Source organism: Triturus cristatus, chromosome 2_2 (genome assembly GCF_964204655.1).
Source record: "Triturus cristatus chromosome 2_2, aTriCri1.1, whole genome shotgun sequence".
In the NCBI taxonomy this organism is placed as follows: Eukaryota; Metazoa; Chordata; class Amphibia; order Caudata; family Salamandridae; genus Triturus; species Triturus cristatus.
Window position 1 is genome coordinate 436534132 of NC_140582.1, and position 19423 is coordinate 436553554.

Here is a 19423-nt window from a genome sequence, read left to right on the forward strand (position 1 = left end):
AGAAGGACAAGGAGACTCAAAGACAGAAATAGTCCCAACGTTTGTTCCATTCAGCGATGCAAGATTGCATTCTACATCTACAGAAGCAGAGAGTGACAGTATTCTGAAGGGAAAGGTGGAACTCTCCCCTAACTCTGCTCAGCATCAGGAACAATTATTCCCCGACCATACTGTCCCTACTTCTACCCGATATAACTTGCGTTCCAGAAAGAAGGCTTGTCCTTCACTTCGCCCGGGTACCTATAAGCTGTAGAGCTGTGATCTCCCGGCTGAGACCGGTGCTGGTGTGTCAGACTAAGGTACGTCCCTACGGCTCCTGGCACCTGCATCCAGTGAAGCAACCACCAATCACAGACAGCCGCTAGTGGTCCCTTGCTTAGTACAATGGCAGCCGTTCAATACACCCAAGTCCAGAAACGATATGTCAGTCTCCTACATAGCAAGTGCTTCCTGGCCACCGTGGTGACACTGTTTGTCTCCCTCATCTTGTCTATCATCGGTTGGACGTTACTGATGTACTATCCTGTTACCCCACCAACTCCTACCCCGACTCCTGCGGAGCATCAGTATTTCACGTTACCTGCCCACGAATTACCCCGCCGTGCAGAATTTTTCAATAACACCTTCGTCCAAATGTTACATCATCATCAGCTGATCATAAATACTTCCAACTGTTGGGTATGTGGACTGATGCCACATGCTATGACACAACCTGTACCATTCTTTCCTTATCCTTTTTCCATCTCTGGGTCCTGTCTTGCATGGTGGATGTTGAAACAGGAGGCCTATACTGTCAATGGTTCTGCCAATTCTGCACTTGGAACATTTTGAGATGACTTCTGGCTGAACAGGTCTGGCAATACCAATACCCCTTTTTGCCCGACCAACTCATCAACATTGCTATTATCAACGGATGAACTCAGTGAGATGGTGGTATTTAACTCAAATTCTCGACAAACATTTTCCAAATTTCGCGCCAGAAGGCTACTACCTGATGTACGAAACACTCTGAATGTTATAAATGTGCGGGGCTGTGTCTGCATCCATGGCTTGGGAACTAAGAAAGTTGGTACTAGTATCTGTAACATTATTAAAAATTTAATGTCTACTCCAAAGTTGGTGGTGTCCCCCAACACTTATTTTATCTGTGGCACAGCAGCCTACACTTGGCTCCCCCGCAACTGGTCTGGCACATGCTATCTGGCCTTCCTCCTTCCACCAACGTATTCTACCCATGGAGATTACCACCTGTTGATGAAGGGTGCTTTATGCCGCTCATGTAGGGGTGTCATATCGGCTGAGGATACAGTAGGCCAGGAAGCCGGGGACTACTTTAAGGGTTTCCTCCCATTCTGGAGCCCCATGGCAAACAGTCGGGCTATACAAGGACTGACCAGGGTCCTTGAGGCCATCATCACAGAAACAGCTGGTGCCCTCTCCAACGTCACTGCAGAGCTACAGGCGAACTGCCTTGTAACACATGAAAATCGTATGGTACTTGACATCATCCTCGCTGATCGTGGTGGTGTGTGTAAATTGATTGGCTCCAGCTGCTGTGTGTATATTCCAGATAACGCACCTACAGTATATGATGCCATCCAACGTCTGCATCACCTTTCCTCTGAAATTCATCAAGATGAAGGCAACTGGTCCCTCACAGGCTGGATCTGGGACTTCCTTTCCCAATGGGGATGGAGGGTCCTCACCTTCCTTGCCTTGGGAGTGGCTGTCCTAGTCTTCTGTTGTTTGTGTGCTCAGTGCCTGCCAATGCTCTGTGCAAAGTGTGTTCAGGCTCTTAAGCTTCCACCCTCAAACATTCACGACACCAATATGAAGAGGATGCTCCAACAAGAAACAGATGATCTCATGAATATAGACATTTCGTAATGGTTTTGCCACTCAATGGCAAAAGGATGGTCTGAGGAAAAGTGTCCTTCTTGTCGGCATCCATTTTGTGTCGGACTCCATTATTTTAGCGTTGACATTTCGTGTCAAACACCTCTGCATGACCCTCCTGGTCGTTTCTACTGATGCTTGCCAAAGTTCAAACTGTCACGACCGCCCTGCCCTTCCTGCTCCTTGCGGTTAAGCCAATTCCAAAAAGGGAAACAGATAAATGGCCTCTCACTGCCCTCGGACTGGACTCCTGCACGCACCCATCCTGTTTTGCAAGATTTGGTCACGACGCTGTCCCAGAACTTGTTTCTTTCACATATCCTGTTTGTCAAGATCTGTTTGATTCTTTCACATACATATCCCGTTTGGCAAGATCTGTCCTAATCGATTGCACCATCTGTTGCAGCACCAGTCCTGCCTGAACGAAGAATGGCGTAACTACAGCCTCATCCGAACTGGTTCCTTAGGGTGGGGAAATTTGTATATAAGGCCTGTAAGCTGCAGAGTAAAGCAACAGCCTCCTCTGTCTTGTCACCGATGAGCTTGGGACTCTGTTCCATAGCCTGGGCTATTTGAATAAAACCTTGTTCCTCCTGCAGACGAAGCCTCCTTTGTCTCCTTTTTCGATAGAAGGAGGGTATGGTAGACTTGGGCGGTTCCCCCGCCACCGAGACCCAGTAAGTGGGTATTACAGCTCTACATGTGTGAGTGGGTGATTCACTGGGTGCGTGGTTTTAAGAGTGCATCTGTGATGGACTGTATGGGTGGGTGAGTGTATGTATGTGTGTGTTAGTGATTGAATGTATATCTCAGTGGGACATGTGTGAGTAACTACAAATGTGAAAGGCAGTATGTTAGGGTATATAAATGGCTATATGTGAGTGTGTGATTGTGAGAGTGGCTGTATGGATGAGTGTGGGCTTGTATCAGTGATTGTATAGGAGTGTAAGAATGTGGTAGTATTTTTATGAGTAAGTGAGCTGTTGTGTGTATAACTGTATAGGTGTGTAAATGGGAGTGTGATTAATTATTTACATGACTGACTAGGTGTGTGAGTACCTCTATGGATGAGTGGCGGTGTGTGAGTGTCTATGTAGGTATATAAATGCATATGATAGTCCTGTACTGAGTGACTGTAAGTATGAGTGACTGTACAGGTAAGTGGGCAGATGTGTGTGTAAACCTAAGAATCAACGAGTGGGTATGTAGTTATTGGTATTGGAGTATCTATGGTTTTGAGAATGGCCATCTGTAATTTTGAGTGGGTGTATCAAAGGTTATATTAGGGTGTGAGAAGATGTATCAATTTATCACGTGGATGATGTCATCAGTGATGTCATCAGTGATGTCATTTGAGATGTCATCAGTGATGTCATCAGTGAAGTCACTGACCATGTCATGAGTGATATAATATGTGACGTCATCAGCAGTGCATTGAGGGGGCGCGAGTTATAGTTAGCTGAACTAAGTATAACGGGGGGAATTTCACGGGTTTTGTATGAGTGAAATGTCCAGCTAACTATAACTTTCTCTAAAACCTATGGTTTTTTCTGTGAATTTCTAAGGTTTTTTAAATGCTAATTCCTAACTATAACGTCTCTGAAACCTATGTTTTTTCAGTGAATTTCTAAGGTTTTTTAAATGCTAATTTCTAACTATAACGTGCCTGAAACCGATGTTTTTTTCAGTGACTTTCAAAGGCTTTTTAAATGCTAGTTTCTAACTATGCCTACAGAGGTAGGGCATGTGATGAAAGAAGAAACAATGCACAGAAAGAAAAAAAAGAAATGCGGAAAGAAGCAACAAAAGTCCACAGAAGTCCACAGAGACGATGAAAACTGCAGGAAGAAGAAGAGATGTGCAGAAAGAACCAACAGAGGAGCACAAAGTCCTCCTGTGCCCACAACTTTTTCAGACGGGTACTGGTGGTAACTGAATCTGACTAACCAGGCCTAGAGCCAGTGCTATGCTAAAAGACACTTATAATACAGTGAAAACACCTACATACACTAGGGAACACTATGCATTGGGGTACCCCTGTGATTACCATGACCTCCTCTGTAAGACCCTAGTACATAATAGGACAGGGGGATTAAAACTACCTCTTAAAATGTGCCATAGGGCACGTTTGCACACTGGTGAAGGGAGGGGGGTGCCTGAGGTGACATGTATGCAAACACGCCCTGTGGCCGTTTGAATTTGGGGGATAAAGTCCCCTTGGATCCTGAGTATCCCTTGGGTCCAACTAGCGCACCAGGTATCTCCAGTAAGCACCACAGAGCTGCATTGCAGAGAGGTGTAAAAAGGTGCACGGCCTGGACCACCTCTCTGCAACACAGCGCAGTGGCGCTTACTGGAAGCACCTGGTGGGCTAATTGGCCCCCAAGGCCCCTCAGGATTGAAGGGGAATTATTTCCCCAACTAAAGCACGCCACAGAGCGTGTTTGCACACGTCACGTCAGGCCCCGCCCCTCCCTTCACCACCGTGTTAACACGCCCTGTGGCCGTTTTAAGTTGGGAGATTAACTCCCCTTGAATCCTGAGGGTCCCTAGGGTCCACCTAGCCCTCTAGGTACCTCCAGTAAGCGCCACAGAGCTGCGTTGCAGAGAGGTGTAAAAAGGGGCACGGCCTGGGCAACCTCTCTGCAATGCAGCGCAGTGGCACTTACTGGAAGCACCTGGTGGGCTAGTTGGCCCCCAGGGGCCCTCAGGATTGAAGGGGAATTATTTACCCAACTAAAAACATGCCACAGGACGTTTTTGCACACATCACCACAGGCCCCGTCCCCTCCCTTCACCACTGTGTAAACACGCCCCTGTGGCCGTTTTAAGTTGGGAGATTAAGTCCCCTTGAATCCTGAGGGTCCCTAGGGTCCAACTAGCCCACTAGGTACCTCCAGTAAGCACCACAGAGCTGCGTTGCAGAGAGGTGTACAAAGGGGTATGGCCTGGACCACCTCTCTGCAACGCAGCGCAGTGGAGCTTACTGAAAGCACCTGGTGGGCTAGTTGGCCCCCAGAGGCCCTCAGGATTGAAGGGGAATTATTTCCTCAACTGAAAACGCGCCACAGGACGTGTTTGCACACGTCACCTCAGGCCCCGTCCCCTCCCTTCACCACTGTGTAAACACGCCCTGTGGCCGTTTTAAGTTGGAAGATTAAGACCCCTTGAATCCTGAGGGTCCCTAGGGTCCAACTAGCCCACTAGGTACCTCCAGTAAGCGCCACAGAGCTATGTTACAGAGAGTTGTAAAAAAGGGGCTTGGCCTGGGCCACGGTGAGCAGTCTAAATATCGAGTTTTAAATTTCGAACTACAAGTATATCGAGTTGTAAATATCGTAGGTAAAGAATATCGAAGTCAAGAATATCGATGGACAGAATATCGACCCCAAGGTAAGTATTATCGAAGTTAATAATATCGAAGTAATTAATATAGATGTAAGTAATATCGTAATCAAAAATTTCGATGTCAAGAATATCGATATTTTATTAGTGTAATGTATTTTAATATGTATTTTATTTGTATGTTAAAGATTATTGTAATGTATTTTAATATATTTAAAAATAAATGTTTAGAGATTAATAATTATTTAAAATATAATTTAGCGTTTTAGTATCAGAGCGGGTTGTGGGTTTATAGGGGAATAGGGTGGGAAGTAATTTAATTATAATTAATTAATTAATATGTATTGTTTAATTGGTATTTATGATTAATTAATTGTTAATTAATTACTAATTGTTAATTAAATATATTAATTGATTGATTAATTGTTAATTAATTATTAATTGTAAATTAATTTTATTAATTGGTTAATTATATAAGTTATAATTAGTTTAATATTAATATTTATTTATTGGTATTGTTAATTAATTAATTGTTAATTACTAATTAATTGGTGATTTAATTTTATTAAGTGATTAATTGATGATTAAATTAATTATGTGAATTTTTATGTGTAGTGGGTTGTGGGTTTATAGGGGAATAGGGTGGGATGTAATTACATTCAAATAATTACTGATAATTTTTATTTATTTGTAATTAATAATAATTAATTGTTAATTAATTATTAATTGGTATTTAATTGTTATTAGTACGTTAAATATAGTAAATATAAATAATTTATTATTCTATGTTATTTGTTGTTATTGCTAATTAATGTATTGTTAATTAATAATTAATTTGTGAATAATTGTAACTTGGTAGTTAATATGTATACATTTGTAAATAATAAGTATGTTAATTATAAAGAATGTATTATTAATTGTAAATAATAGATAAACTGATATTTAAATGTATTGTGTATTTTGTATGTGTAGTGTGTTGTGTGTTAAAGGGGGAATAGTGTGGGTTGTAATTTAAAGTTATTTATATAAATATTTATTTTAAATAATTGGTATTTAATAATACATATTTTGTAAATTAATTATTAATATGCTATTTTTTTATAACTAATTAATTAATTGGTTATTATGTTTATAGAATCCCTATGCTATCCAGTGCTTTCCCAACTGTTTTACTATCTGGAGTTGGAATAGTAATTTTTAACCCTACGCTATCCAGCGCTTTCCCTACTGTTTCACTTACTGGAGTGGGAATAGTAATTTGTACCCCTACGCTATCCAGCGTTTTCACTACCGTTGCACTCTCTGGAGTGGGAATAGTAATTTTTACTCCTACGCTATCCAACGCTTTCCCTTCTGTTGGACTCACTGGAGTGGGAATAGTAATTTGTACCCTTACGCTATCCAACGCTTTCCCTACTATTGCACTCTCTGGAGTTGGAATAGTAATTTTTACCCCTACGCTATCCAACGCTTTCCCTACTGTTGCACTCTTTGGAGTTGGAATAGTAATTTTTACCCCTACGCTATCCAGCGCTTTTCCTACTGTTGCACTTTCTGGAGTTGGAATAGTAATTTTTACCCCTACACTATCCAGCGCTTTCCCTACTGTTTCACTTACTGGAGTGGGAATAGTAATTTTTACCCCTACGCTATCCAGCGCTTTTCCTACTGTTTCACTTACTGGAGTGGGAATAGTAATTTGTACCCCTACGCTATCCAGCGTTTTCACTACTGTTGCACTCTCTGGAGTGGGAATAGTAATTTTTACCCCTACGCTATCCAACGCTTTCCCTACTGTTGGACTCACTGGAGTGGGAATAGTAATTTTTACTCCTACGCTATCCAATGTTTTCCCTACTATTGCACTCTCTGGAGTTGGAATAGTAATTCTTTTCCCTACGCTATCCAACACTTTCCCTACTGTTGCACTCTCTGGAGTGGGAATAGTAATTTTTACCCTTACGCTATCCAACGCTTTCCCTACTATTGCACTCTCTGGAGTTGGAATAGTAATTTTTACCCCTACGCTATCCAGCGCTTTTCCTACTGTTGCACTCTCTGGAGTTGGAATAGTAATTTTTACCCCTACGCTATCCAGCGCTTTCCCTACTGTTTCACTTACTGGAGTGGGAATAGTAATTTTTACCCCTACGCTATCCAGCGCTTTTCCTATTGTTTCACTTACTGGAGTGGGAATAGTAATTTGTACCCCTACGCTATCCAGCGTTTTGACTACTGTTGCACTCTCTGGAGTGGGAATAGTAATTTTTACCCCTACGCTATCCAACGCTTTCCCTACTGTTGGACTCACTGGAGTGGGAATAGTAATTTTTACTCCCACACTATCCAACGTTTTCCCTACTATTGCACTCTCTGGAGTTGGAATAGTAATTCTTTTCCCTACGCTATCCAACACTTTCCCTACTGTTGCACTCTCTGGAGTGGGAATAGTAATTTTTACCCTTACGCTATCCAACGCTTTCCCTACTATTGCACTCTCTGGAGTTGGAATAGTAATTTTTACCCCTACGCTATCCAACGCTTTCCCTACTGTTGCACTCTTTGGAGTTGGAATAGTAATTTTTACCCCTACGCTATCCAGCGCTTTCCCTACTGTTTCACTTACTGGAGTGGGAATAGTAATTTGTACCCCTACGCTATCCAACGCTTTCCCTACTGTTGCACTCTCTGGAGTTGGAATAGTAATTTTTACCCCTACGCTATCCAACGCTTTCCCTACTGTTGCACTCTTTGGAGTTGGAATAGTAATTTTTACCCCTACGCTATCCAACGCTTTCCCTACTGTTGCACTCTTTGGAGTTGGAATAGTAATTTTTACCCCTACGCTATCCAGTGCTTTCCCTACTGTTTCACTTACTGGAGTGGGAATAGTAATTTTTACCCCTACTCTATCCAGCGCTTTTCCTATTGTTTCACTTACTGGAGTGGGAATAGTAATTTGTACCCCTACGCTATCCAGCGTTTTGACTACTGTTGCACTCTCTGGAGTGGGAATAGTAATTTTTACCCCTACGCTATCCAACGCTTTCCCTACTGTTGGACTCACTGGAGTGGGAATAGTAATTTTTACTCCCACACTATCCAACGTTTTCCCTACTATTGCACTCTCTGGAGTTGGAATAGTAATTCTTTTCCCTACGCTATCCAACACTTTCCCTACTGTTGCACTCTCTGGAGTGGGAATAGTAATTTTTACCCTTACGCTATCCAACGCTTTCCCTACTATTGCACTCTCTGGAGTTGGAATAGTAATTTTTACCCCTACGCTATCCAACGCTTTCCCTACTGTTGCACTCTTTGGAGTTGGAATAGTAATTTTTACCCCTACGCTATCCAGCGCTTTCCCTACTGTTTCACTTACTGGAGTGGGAATAGTAATTTGTACCCCTACGCTATCCAACGCTTTCCCTACTGTTGCACTCTCTGGAGTTGGAATAGTAATTTTTACCTTTACGCTATCCAACGCTTTCCCTACTATTGCACTCTCTGGAGTTGGAATAGTAATTTTAACCCTACGCTATCCAACGCTTTCCCTACTGTTGCACTCTTTGGAGTTGGAATAGTAATTTTTACCCCTATGGTATCCAACATTTTCCTTACTGTTGTTTTTGTTGGAGTTGGACTCGTAGTTTTATTGTGTCTGATATTTCATATGTTTTGTATTATTTTTGCTATTGTAATATATCATTAATAATAAAAATTATTCACATTAAAAATATTGATTATTATTTGCTATATGTAATTATTAAATATTTATTAATGTTATTATTTTATGTGTATAGATGTATTGGTAATTTTTAAAAACATTTAATAATTTATACGTTACAGAAATTATTAGTAAAATTAATTATTAAGTAAGGATATATATTATATATTATATGTATATGTTTAATTAAAGTTTTATTAAATTATATATATTAATTATACATTTTAAATATTATACAATATATTTAATTATGTTTATTTAATTTCTAAGTATAATTTGGTTTATTTTACATATATTTTTAAAGTAAAAGAAAAACAATATTTTTAATAACGATATTTTTGACATCGATATTTAATTTTCGATATTTTTGTACTTACCATGTTGTAGATAGGATGTCGATATTCTTGACATCGATATTTTTGTTGCGATATATTTGTAGGTCGATTTTCTGTCTGTCGAAATTATGTCATACAACCCTGGGCCACCTCTCGGCAACGCAGCACAGTCGCGCTTACTGGACGTAAGTGGTGGGCTAGTTGGCCCCAAGGAACCCTCAGGATTGAAGAGGAATTAATTCCCCAACTTAAAACATGCAACAGGGTGTGTTTGCACACATGTCACCTCAGGCCCTGCCTCCTCCCTTCACCACTGAGCAAAAACACACCCCGTGGCGCGTTTTGAGTTGGGGGATAAAGTCCCCTTGAATCCTGATGGTCCCTGGGATCCAACTAGCTCACCAGGTACCTCCAGTAAGTGCCACAGAGCTGTGTTACAGAGAGGTGTAAAAAGGGGCGTGGCCTCTGAACACCGCTCTGCAACGCAGCTCCCTGGTGCATACTGGAGGTACCTGGTAGGCTAGTTGGCCCCCAGGGACCCTCAGTATTCAAGGGGAATTAATTCCCCAACTTACAACTCGTCAGGGGGCGAGTTTGCACAATGGTGAAGGAAGGGGGGCGGGGCCTGAGGTGACATGTCTGCAAACACGCCCTGTGGCACCTTTTAAGTTGGGGAACTAATTCCTCTTCAATCCTGAGGGTCCCTGGGAGCCAACTAGCCCACCAGGTACCTCCAGTATGCGCCAGGGAGCTGCGTTCTAGAGAAGTGTTCAGACACCACGCCCATTTTTACAACACTCTGCAACGCAGCTCCATGGCGCTTACTGGAAGTACCTGGTGGGCTAGTTGGCCCCCAGGGGACCTCAGGATTGAAGAGTAATTAATTCCCCAACTTAAAACGCGCCACAGGGCTTGTTTGCACACATGTCACCTCAGGCCCCGCCCCCTCCCTTCACCACTGTGCAAACGCGCCCCGTGGCACGTTTTAAGTTGGGGTTTTAACTCCCCTTGAATCCTGAGGGTCCCTGGGGTGCAACTAGTCCACCAGGTAACTCCATTAAGCACCACAGAGCTGTGTTGCAGAGAGGTGTAAAAAGGGGTGTGGCCTCTGAACACCTTTCTGCAACGCTGCTCCCTGGCGCATACTGGAGGTTTCTGGTGGGCTAGTTGGCCCCCAGGGACCCCCAGTATTCAATGGGAATTAGTTCCCCATCTGCAAACGCGCCAGGGGGCGTGTTTGCAGAGTGCTGCAGGGAGGGGGCGGGGCCTCCGGCGCGATGGCGGTCTTTTTTTTAATATTCATTTTTTTAAGAAGAGGGGCTGTGTTGCCCCCCTTCTTTTCCTATTTTACAGTCCCTGGGGAACCCATCCCCCAGGGCCTGACCCCAATGAATTTTTTTTTTTTAATAAATTGGATGGGGGACGCATGGCCCTCATCCTGAGGCCATAATCGGCCCCGGGGACCCCATCCCTGGGGGCATAGCCATTTTTTTTCTTAATTTCTCTGGAGGGGGGCTGCGTTGCCCCCCTCCTCAGGCCATTTATGGCCCCGGGGACCCCATCGCCCAGGGCCAGCCTTTGTTTTTTTTAATGTTTTTTTTTGAGGGGGGGGCTGAGTGGCCCCCCTCCTGGGCCACTTCTGGTCCCGGGGACCCCATCCCCCAGGGACGGCCCTATCCGTTGGGGACCGTGGGGGGTCCCCAATCCCCCCACGGTCCTGTCAGCTCCCCACAACCTGCAGGAGCCGGGTTTGCTTTTCCACATGGGTAGCTGCTAAGATGCAGCTCCCCGTGTGGAAAAGCAATCGGCTTTGGTTTTTGAAAGAGAGAGCAGGTTTCCTGCTCTCTCTTCCAAAAACCAAAGCAGAGTTTGCTATGGCAGGGTGGGACCCGCGAGGCTCCCGCCCTGCCATAGCAAACTGTAGTGTCCCAGTGGTGGGCACCCCGGGATACTACAGGAGCTGGCCCTGGGTGGTGGCGGTCCCCAGGGCCATCGAGGGCTCCAGGAGGGGGGCCGCGCGGCCCCCTCCCACTATTTACAAAGCCCCGGGGAGGTGGTGGTCCCCGGGGCTGAAGGGTCTGTAACGGATCCCCCAATTTGCATACTTAGTGCCCCGGGGAGATGGAGGTCCCCGGGGCGTGTGGGGGGGCTTGAGCCCCCCACACAGGTTTGTTTATTTTTTTTAAACCAAGCCCCGGGGGTAGCAGTCCCCGGGGCTGCGGGGGGGCCATGAGCCACCCCGCAAATATTTTAGAAAAGCCCTGGGGTGGCTGTCCCCTGGGTTTGGGTGGGCCTTTGAGCCCCCCCACCCATTTCATTCAAAAGCCCCGGGATGGCGGTCCTCGGGGCTGCGGGGGGGGGCGTGAGCCCCTGCAAATATTTTTGAAAAGTCCCGGGGGGTCCCGGGGGGCCCCCATTACAATATAAAGATTGTCCCCAGGACTTAGCCCACCCGGGGGCTAAATAATAACGAACCGCGGGAGTCCGCGCTTCGTTTTTTTTTTTACGGCCGGATCCGCGGATCCTCCGCGCATCCCGCGATTTAAAAAAATATATATTTTTGGGGGGCCCTTGGGATCCTTGTGAGACCCCCCGAGCAGGCCTAGGGGGTCAGGGTGTTTCTACCCTGCCCCCTTTTCGTGTTTTGCGTGTTTGTTTTTCTCTTTTCTTGTGCCTCGGTTCTACCGAGGCACAAGATGGCTGCCAACACTTCCTGGTTTGGAGTGTTGACAGCCAATTAGCATGAAGCTCGTGATCGGGAGGGTGCGCGGATCCTCCATGCCTCTAGATATCACTATCTTTATTTCTTAATTTCTCAAAAACTACTGAACGGATTTACACCATTTTTAAAAAGGTCTCTTTCTGAGCCAAGCAGTACCTTATTGCCAAATTTGGTGTAATTCCGTCGAGCAGTTTTTGCTATAACCGTGTCTAAAGTTTCCTATGGAAAAATGATTTTTTGACCATTATTTTTTGAACTTCTCAGGAACTACTGAACGGATTTACAACATTTAAAAAAAAAGGGCACTTTCTGAACCAAGGGCTACCTTTTTGCAAAATTTGGTGTAATTCGGTTCAGCAGTTCGGGCTGTAGCCATGTCTAAAAATTCCTATGGGAAATAGCATGGGGAAAAGACGTTTTGGGACCCCCCTTTTTTCTCGGCCGCCGCTTGACAAATCACCCCCAAACTTTCAGGATAGGAGCTGACCAGAACGGGCCATTAGTTTTGAAAATTTCGCGAAGATTCATCAACCGGCGCCAAAGTTATTGGGAATAGAATGTTACGATTTTCCTATAGATAATAGGTCCTAACTATAACTACCTACTGGCGACCGCCAGTAGGTAATATATATATATATATATATATATATATATATATATATATATATATATATATATCCTCGAAATCCAACTAATTCGGAAGAATCGTGCTGCTGGACCTTCCGAAAGCAGGAAACGGACACCAACTTGTGCTTAATTACTTTTATTACCCGCAGTGGATGCCGCCATGACGCGTTTCGGGCCCGTAAGCCCTTGATCACATGACATGCCTGTGGCTTTTTTTCTTTTTTTATACAGTGTTAGTGAACCATAGAGCATGAAGACAGACTATGCGATGATGTTGCCACCAAAATCATGACATAAGCATAATGCTTGCAAAACATGCGAACAAAAGGGCCAGTTATATGTTTAAATTCCAACACAATACTGCATGTCCGACATACTTGTTGAGTATAACATGATCCATTATTTGATGCTCAATACGTGCACATAATCAAACGTGACTTTACAAAGAATGCCTAATATGCATCTTGAATGTACCCAACTACCGACTTAAATGCCGTAGGACAGCCTGGGTCACTATTGTGTTACGTATATTAGTCAACTTAATGGTGATCAGTTCCTGTATCAATACAGTAAAAACACTTAAAAAGCAATGTGCCTATATGTCGGATAATTGGAATTTCCAATAGATAAGACCCTGTAGTCTAACATTTCCGCACGTACTAAAATTAGGAGAGAATACATCAAAACATTGTGTTAAAAAAGTTCCAAATATCCTTAATTAAAAAAACATTTAAAACAATATAAAAACACATTGTGAGATGTAACTTTGAACCCTTCCACAGATCCAGAGAGATTAAGTTATTTGGCTCAATGTTGGTGGTAAATTCATTGCTTAATTAGGTCCACAAGATAAAGTGCTCAGTATAAGTATAAAACCCCGAATAAAGTGCACATGTGCTTACAAGTGTTATGACAAACCATTAACATCAATAATGATGATTAGAATAATGGTAAAATCTTACAAAAAGAGGGGAAGAAAAAGAATAAAAAGTCTTAAATGTTTAAAAGAGTTCATTTGTCTTGAAGGGAGTTCAGCTGGTGGAATTGAGGCAAGAAACGGAGGTCTATATATTAAAATATTATAAAAACATAAATACGTTGATATAATAAAATAATATAATAATCCAATATGATAAGATCATGAAATTATGGAATGCCTATACCCAGCTTCAATGAATATACTAGGAGCTGGATAAATGGATTAAAGCAGTGAGTTCAACTTTTATAATATATATGTTAGGACTCATGTTGCTAAAATCACAGCCAAGTATATAAATCTTCGGTCGTATTAAGACCGTTAGGAAACTTGCTGTCACATTCCAAAATGTATTTGGTTTCTAATTTTCTCAATTGTGCCTCTCTGTTGCCCCCTATATATATATATTACCTACTGGCGGTCGCCAGTAGGTAGTTATAGTTAGGACCCCTTTTCCATAGGAAATCCGCAACATTCTATTTTGAATAACTTTGGCGCCGGTCGACGAATCCTCGCGAATTTCTCAAAATAGGTGGGGCGCTACGCTCCGCTCCTACCCTGAAAGTCTCGGGGGGATTCGTCAAGCGGGGGCTGAGATAAAAGGGGGGTCCCAAAACGCGTTTTTCCCATGCATTTTTCCGCAGGACCTTTAGACAGGGCTACAGCCCGAACGGCTGAACAGAATTACTAGAAATTTGGCAGAGAGGTAGTCCTCGGGTCAAGGAAGTGCCTTTTGTAGGTTTGGTGTAAATCTGTTCAGTAGATTCTGAGAAAATAGCCTTTAAATCAATATATATATCTGAGCCAGCTTACGGTACGCTTACCGTAAGCTTACCGTGCGCGTACGGTGGCGTGCGCGATTCTGATTGGCTGTTACATCTAAGTAAACATTCGAATCAGTCGAAACCAGGAGTTGGCGGCCGCCATTTTCTCTCTCGCACTCTGAGGGGGGGCTGTAAATAAAGGCAAAAAACATATAAAGGGGCTGTTTAGACAGCGCCCATGCACATAGCCATGTTAGTTGAGTCCTCAAAGGACAAAAACGGTAAATTTTTATTTTTTGAAAATTTCGCCGATTACGCTTACCGTACGTGTACGGTGCGCTTACGCTAAAAATTTTAATAAAAAAAAAAACTCTCTGTGCATGGCATATTATTGTCATCACTTACAAATTAAATTTAACAGATTACCTATCACAAGGAAGCGCATAATATGTCCTCCATGTGCGCACGGTGCGTAACATGGGCACGCGGTGCGCGTAGCGCACTGCGTGCCCACCTTGCGTGTACGGCACTAACTGCGTAAAGTGGGCGCGCGGTGCACGAAGCGCACCGCGTGCTCACCGTGCGCGCACGGTGCGCGAAGCGCACCGTGCGCGCACGGAACGAACTGCGTTAAGTGGGCGTGCACGCCACGAATGGCGTAAAGTAACTTAGCATTTAAAAAAACGTACAAATTCACTGAAAAAACCATGGGTTTCACACACCTTATAGTTAGGAATTAGCATTTAAAAAACCTTGCAAATTCACTGAAAAAACCATAGGTTTCAGACATGTTATAGTTAGCGGAAATTTTACTGATAAAAAACCAATGAAATTCCCCCGTTATAGTTAGTGCAGGCAACTATAACTCACGCGGCCGCAATCTTCTGCTGATGACATATGTGTCTTTTTGAAAAAAAAATATTTCTAATATATGTATAGCTAAAAATTTATGGAAGAAGACATGGGCAAATAAGTGTCTAAATACAGTATTAGCATCAGCAGAGGATTGTGGTCGCGTGAGTTATAGTTGCCTGCACTAACTATAACGGGGGAATTTCATTGGTTTTTTATCAGTAAAATTTCCGCTAACTATAACATGTCTGAAACCTATGGTTTTTTCAGTGAATATATATATATATATATATATATATGTATATATAGATATATAGATATATATATATAGATATATATATCACTTTCGCCAGTGTCTTGTTGCCCCTCAAATCCTAGAGGTCCAGTGCGTGTTCAGGCACATATATATGACCAGCATAGCTCCAGTCACTGTGGAGAAATACACACATCACAGTGGTTTATTGCGTGTAAATCATGAGTATATGGAAAGAAGAACCCCATGCGTGTTGGCGTTCTAACCGCCTTGCTCACGGATATTTTTATATCTATATATATAGATATATATATAATATATATATATATATATTTATATATATTCACGCTCCCTTTCTTTCTTTCTTTCCTCTCTGGATCGAAAAAGGCCCTCACATATATATATATATATATATACAATTTAAAGTGAATACATTTTTGCCATGCTTTTAAACAATGCTGTCGAATGTTTAATTCAATTTACTTAATTTACGTATTTCAACTTAAATTACATATAAAAAGAATGTATAAAAAAGTCAAATAGCTTCCCACTAACACACACACACACACATAGATGTATTTGTGTGTTTGTCTGATATTTATTGCCAGTTATAATTATCAACACATACATCACACGCGACGCCTGAAATGCTCATAACAGTAAACTGCCAACGGCACACAAACACAAAAATAGTTAAGTGGTTTTAAGCGTTTCAGTCAGAACAACTCAGTTTTAGCTGTGGTTTATATATATATATGCCTACCTACTTTAGTCACACAAGAGCATCTGCACTGTCAAACTATTTTATCTCCACAGGGGATTAGGGGAAGGTCGGGGATTGTGAACTACTGAAAGTAAACAAGATTGTTAGAAGATGGTTTACTTTCTATTCCTATAAATATCTTCATGGCCCCACAGCATGAGTCGCATGAGCCAAGCTAAGCGTGCAAGAAGACAAGCAAGGCTACCCTAAATTGACATCTATGCTTCGATGCTTCGATCCATGATGTACTACACTTTGTCAGCTACAATTCTCAGAGTGATTCCCCTCTCTCAGTGGCAGACGATCTGTGCGTTGCACATTTACAGCGACAGCAACCTTCGACCAAATATACCGATTTCCCAATCCTTCCAATCGTGAATGCTCCGAGTCCAGGACTCAGTTTATAATCAGCTATCTATTGATGCAATAGGCACTTGGCAATGTGTTCGCGAAAGAACATTTGCCCCCACTGCACTAGCATATTCTCACATGAAAGCGCTGTTTCACACAGAGAAGAATAAGTCATTCTTCAGAGAATATCATTTTCGTACAGACTTCTGTGGAGCCCATATCATTGCATAAATCTCTCATTCGCGCTTATCAAAACAGAGGTGTGAAAGCTCCCACGAGGCCCACAAAGTAAACTGGTGAATGTTCGCGGTCTTTTCCCAAAGCTCCCGCCATCCCATCCCCGGCCCTCCACAGAACTGGAGTTGCCCTCTCTCAAACATTTAATCCCCCACATGGAAAGACGTCGGGTTCATGTTCCCGTGTTTTATGGTGCTTGCTGCCCCCGGGTTCCGAGGCGGGAGCATGTGCATCAGATGTCGTGAGTGCCACAGTCGCAGCATTGTGCGGAGTCAGACACCGAGCGCTGGCGCTGGCCTGCTTTCCAAATGGCTGACATTCGCCCGCTTTACAGGCCTGGTCCATAACAAGAACGTTTTTACCTGTGAAGGCATACAATAAATCTCTCCCAGCCGGTTGCACGTTTCAAGGTTTCAATGATCTATGAAACAACTCCCCGTGGCACACTCAAAGTTGCAACACACACTGAACCTTCTAATGTGCCTTTGTAATCTTTATTTATGTTGTGGCCGTTGTAAAAGTCGCTTCAAGCACACGCATTAAAAAGCCTGGCTGAACAAAGCAGGAAAAACTCTTCGACAGAATCATAGGGGCATGTTATCAAGCACTGCGTTAACATTATCGCCGGTTTAGCGGCAGAAAAAGCGGCGATAATGGGCTTGCCCATGAGAATTCCCATAGAAGCCCATGTTCTGGAGTTAACATGGGCTTCTACTGGAATTCTCCAAGGCATATTATCAAGCCCATTATCGCTGCTTTAGCGGCAGTTTTCTGCCGCTACACCGTCGATCATTTTAACGCCGTCCTTGATAATATGCCCCTATGATGTGCAAAAAGAGAGGAATTGTTTGCTATGATTATTCGAACAGAACTCAAGCCAGGACACTAAAGGGCATATTTACAAGGAAATAGAGCAGGGCGGCGCTGCGGCAAATTTTGCAGTTCCGCACTGCGCCTTTTCCAGAATGCAGTTTCCTCTCACTCTAGCGCTATAAATAGCTGCCTCGCACCAATGCAAACACGCTTGTGCCATAGTGCAAGGGTGCCTGCGTTGCAGGGATGATTGCTTATGTGTAGGAAGGTATCCTTTCCTGCACATAAACAATCCGCAATGATGATTCGCTACTTCTCTGTGTGCTGCATTGTGCAGCACACATAGAAGTAGCAAATCACCATTATTTAATGATTGTTTGTGTGCATGAAGACACACCTTCATGCACATAAACAATAATTAATGGTGTTTTGCTCCTTCTATGTGTGCAGCAGAATGCAGCACATATTGAAAAAGCCAATTGAAGTCCATGTTAGATGTAAAGGACATCTAACATGGGCTTCAATTGGAATTCCATAGAGCATAATATCAAGCCCATTATCGCCGTTTTAGCGGCAGTTTTCTGCCGATAAAGCAGCGATAATTTTACCGCCGGACCTTGATAATATGCCCCAATGGGTGTTGTGGAGGCACGCCCACTGCAACATCCATTGCACACCCCTGTCACACAGATACCTGCGTAAAAGTGTATCATATTTATAAAGTGGAGTTAAGCCACAAAAAGTGGCTAAAAGCCACTTTGTAAATATAGAGCAGAGCATTGCGCCACCGGAACATCGATAAAAGTGACGTTCCGGTGGTGCAATCCCCTTGTACATATGCCCCTAAAAGTCCCCGCAAAAGTAACGCAAATGATGTTCAAAACTTTCCATAATTTTTTATTTCACTCACAACAGTAGTTTCTGGCATTTAGGCCTTTACCACCTAGGACATGTAAGTATCGTACCCTTCATTTAGGAAAGCAGAGCCATGTTTTTCGAAGCGTTGTTACATGTTACCACTATATTACCATGTTGGGCCAATGTTGGAATTAGCCCTTTCCCCAGGGTCATACCTAAGCATTTTGCTTTTCGCCTCCTATTTTTCTGACCCTGTTTTTGTTGGCTATAGGATTCTGGGCACTTTACCACTGCTGATCAGTGCTAAAGTACATAAGCTCCCTGTAATAATTGTGATTAAGGCTACAGGTTTTCAGTTTTTACAGATTATTACAGATAATTACAGACAGAAAACAAAGTGTTTCCTGTCTGTATTTATTTTTAAAAGCGGAAAAATACACAAAATTGTGCTTCTTGTTGGTGACTCTCCATGCTGTGTTTTGTGATTTCTAGGACAACAGCTGAACAGATATGCAGCATGGGAAGTTAAAAATAGGTTGAGATTTCTCTAAATGCAAGTGTATGGTAACATATATGTGTATTATAATGCTCATATTTACCTGTAGGTGTAGTGTTTTGCTATATTTGCCTGCTTAATTTGCTAAAACATGACAGGCAGCAAAGTACAAATACATGTTTGTTAGTTAAATAAATGTGGAAATATACCATTTTGTGACTCCATATATTCTCAAAACACAAAATAAATACGAATAAGATGGGCAAAAAATAGATATGGATAAATACAGACGGAAAAGGTAAAAAAATAAATACCATAAAACCGGGAGCCCTAATTGTGATATAATTGGTTATCCATGATTAGCATATTTGATTTACTTTTAAGTCCCTAGTAAAGGGCACTGTGTGT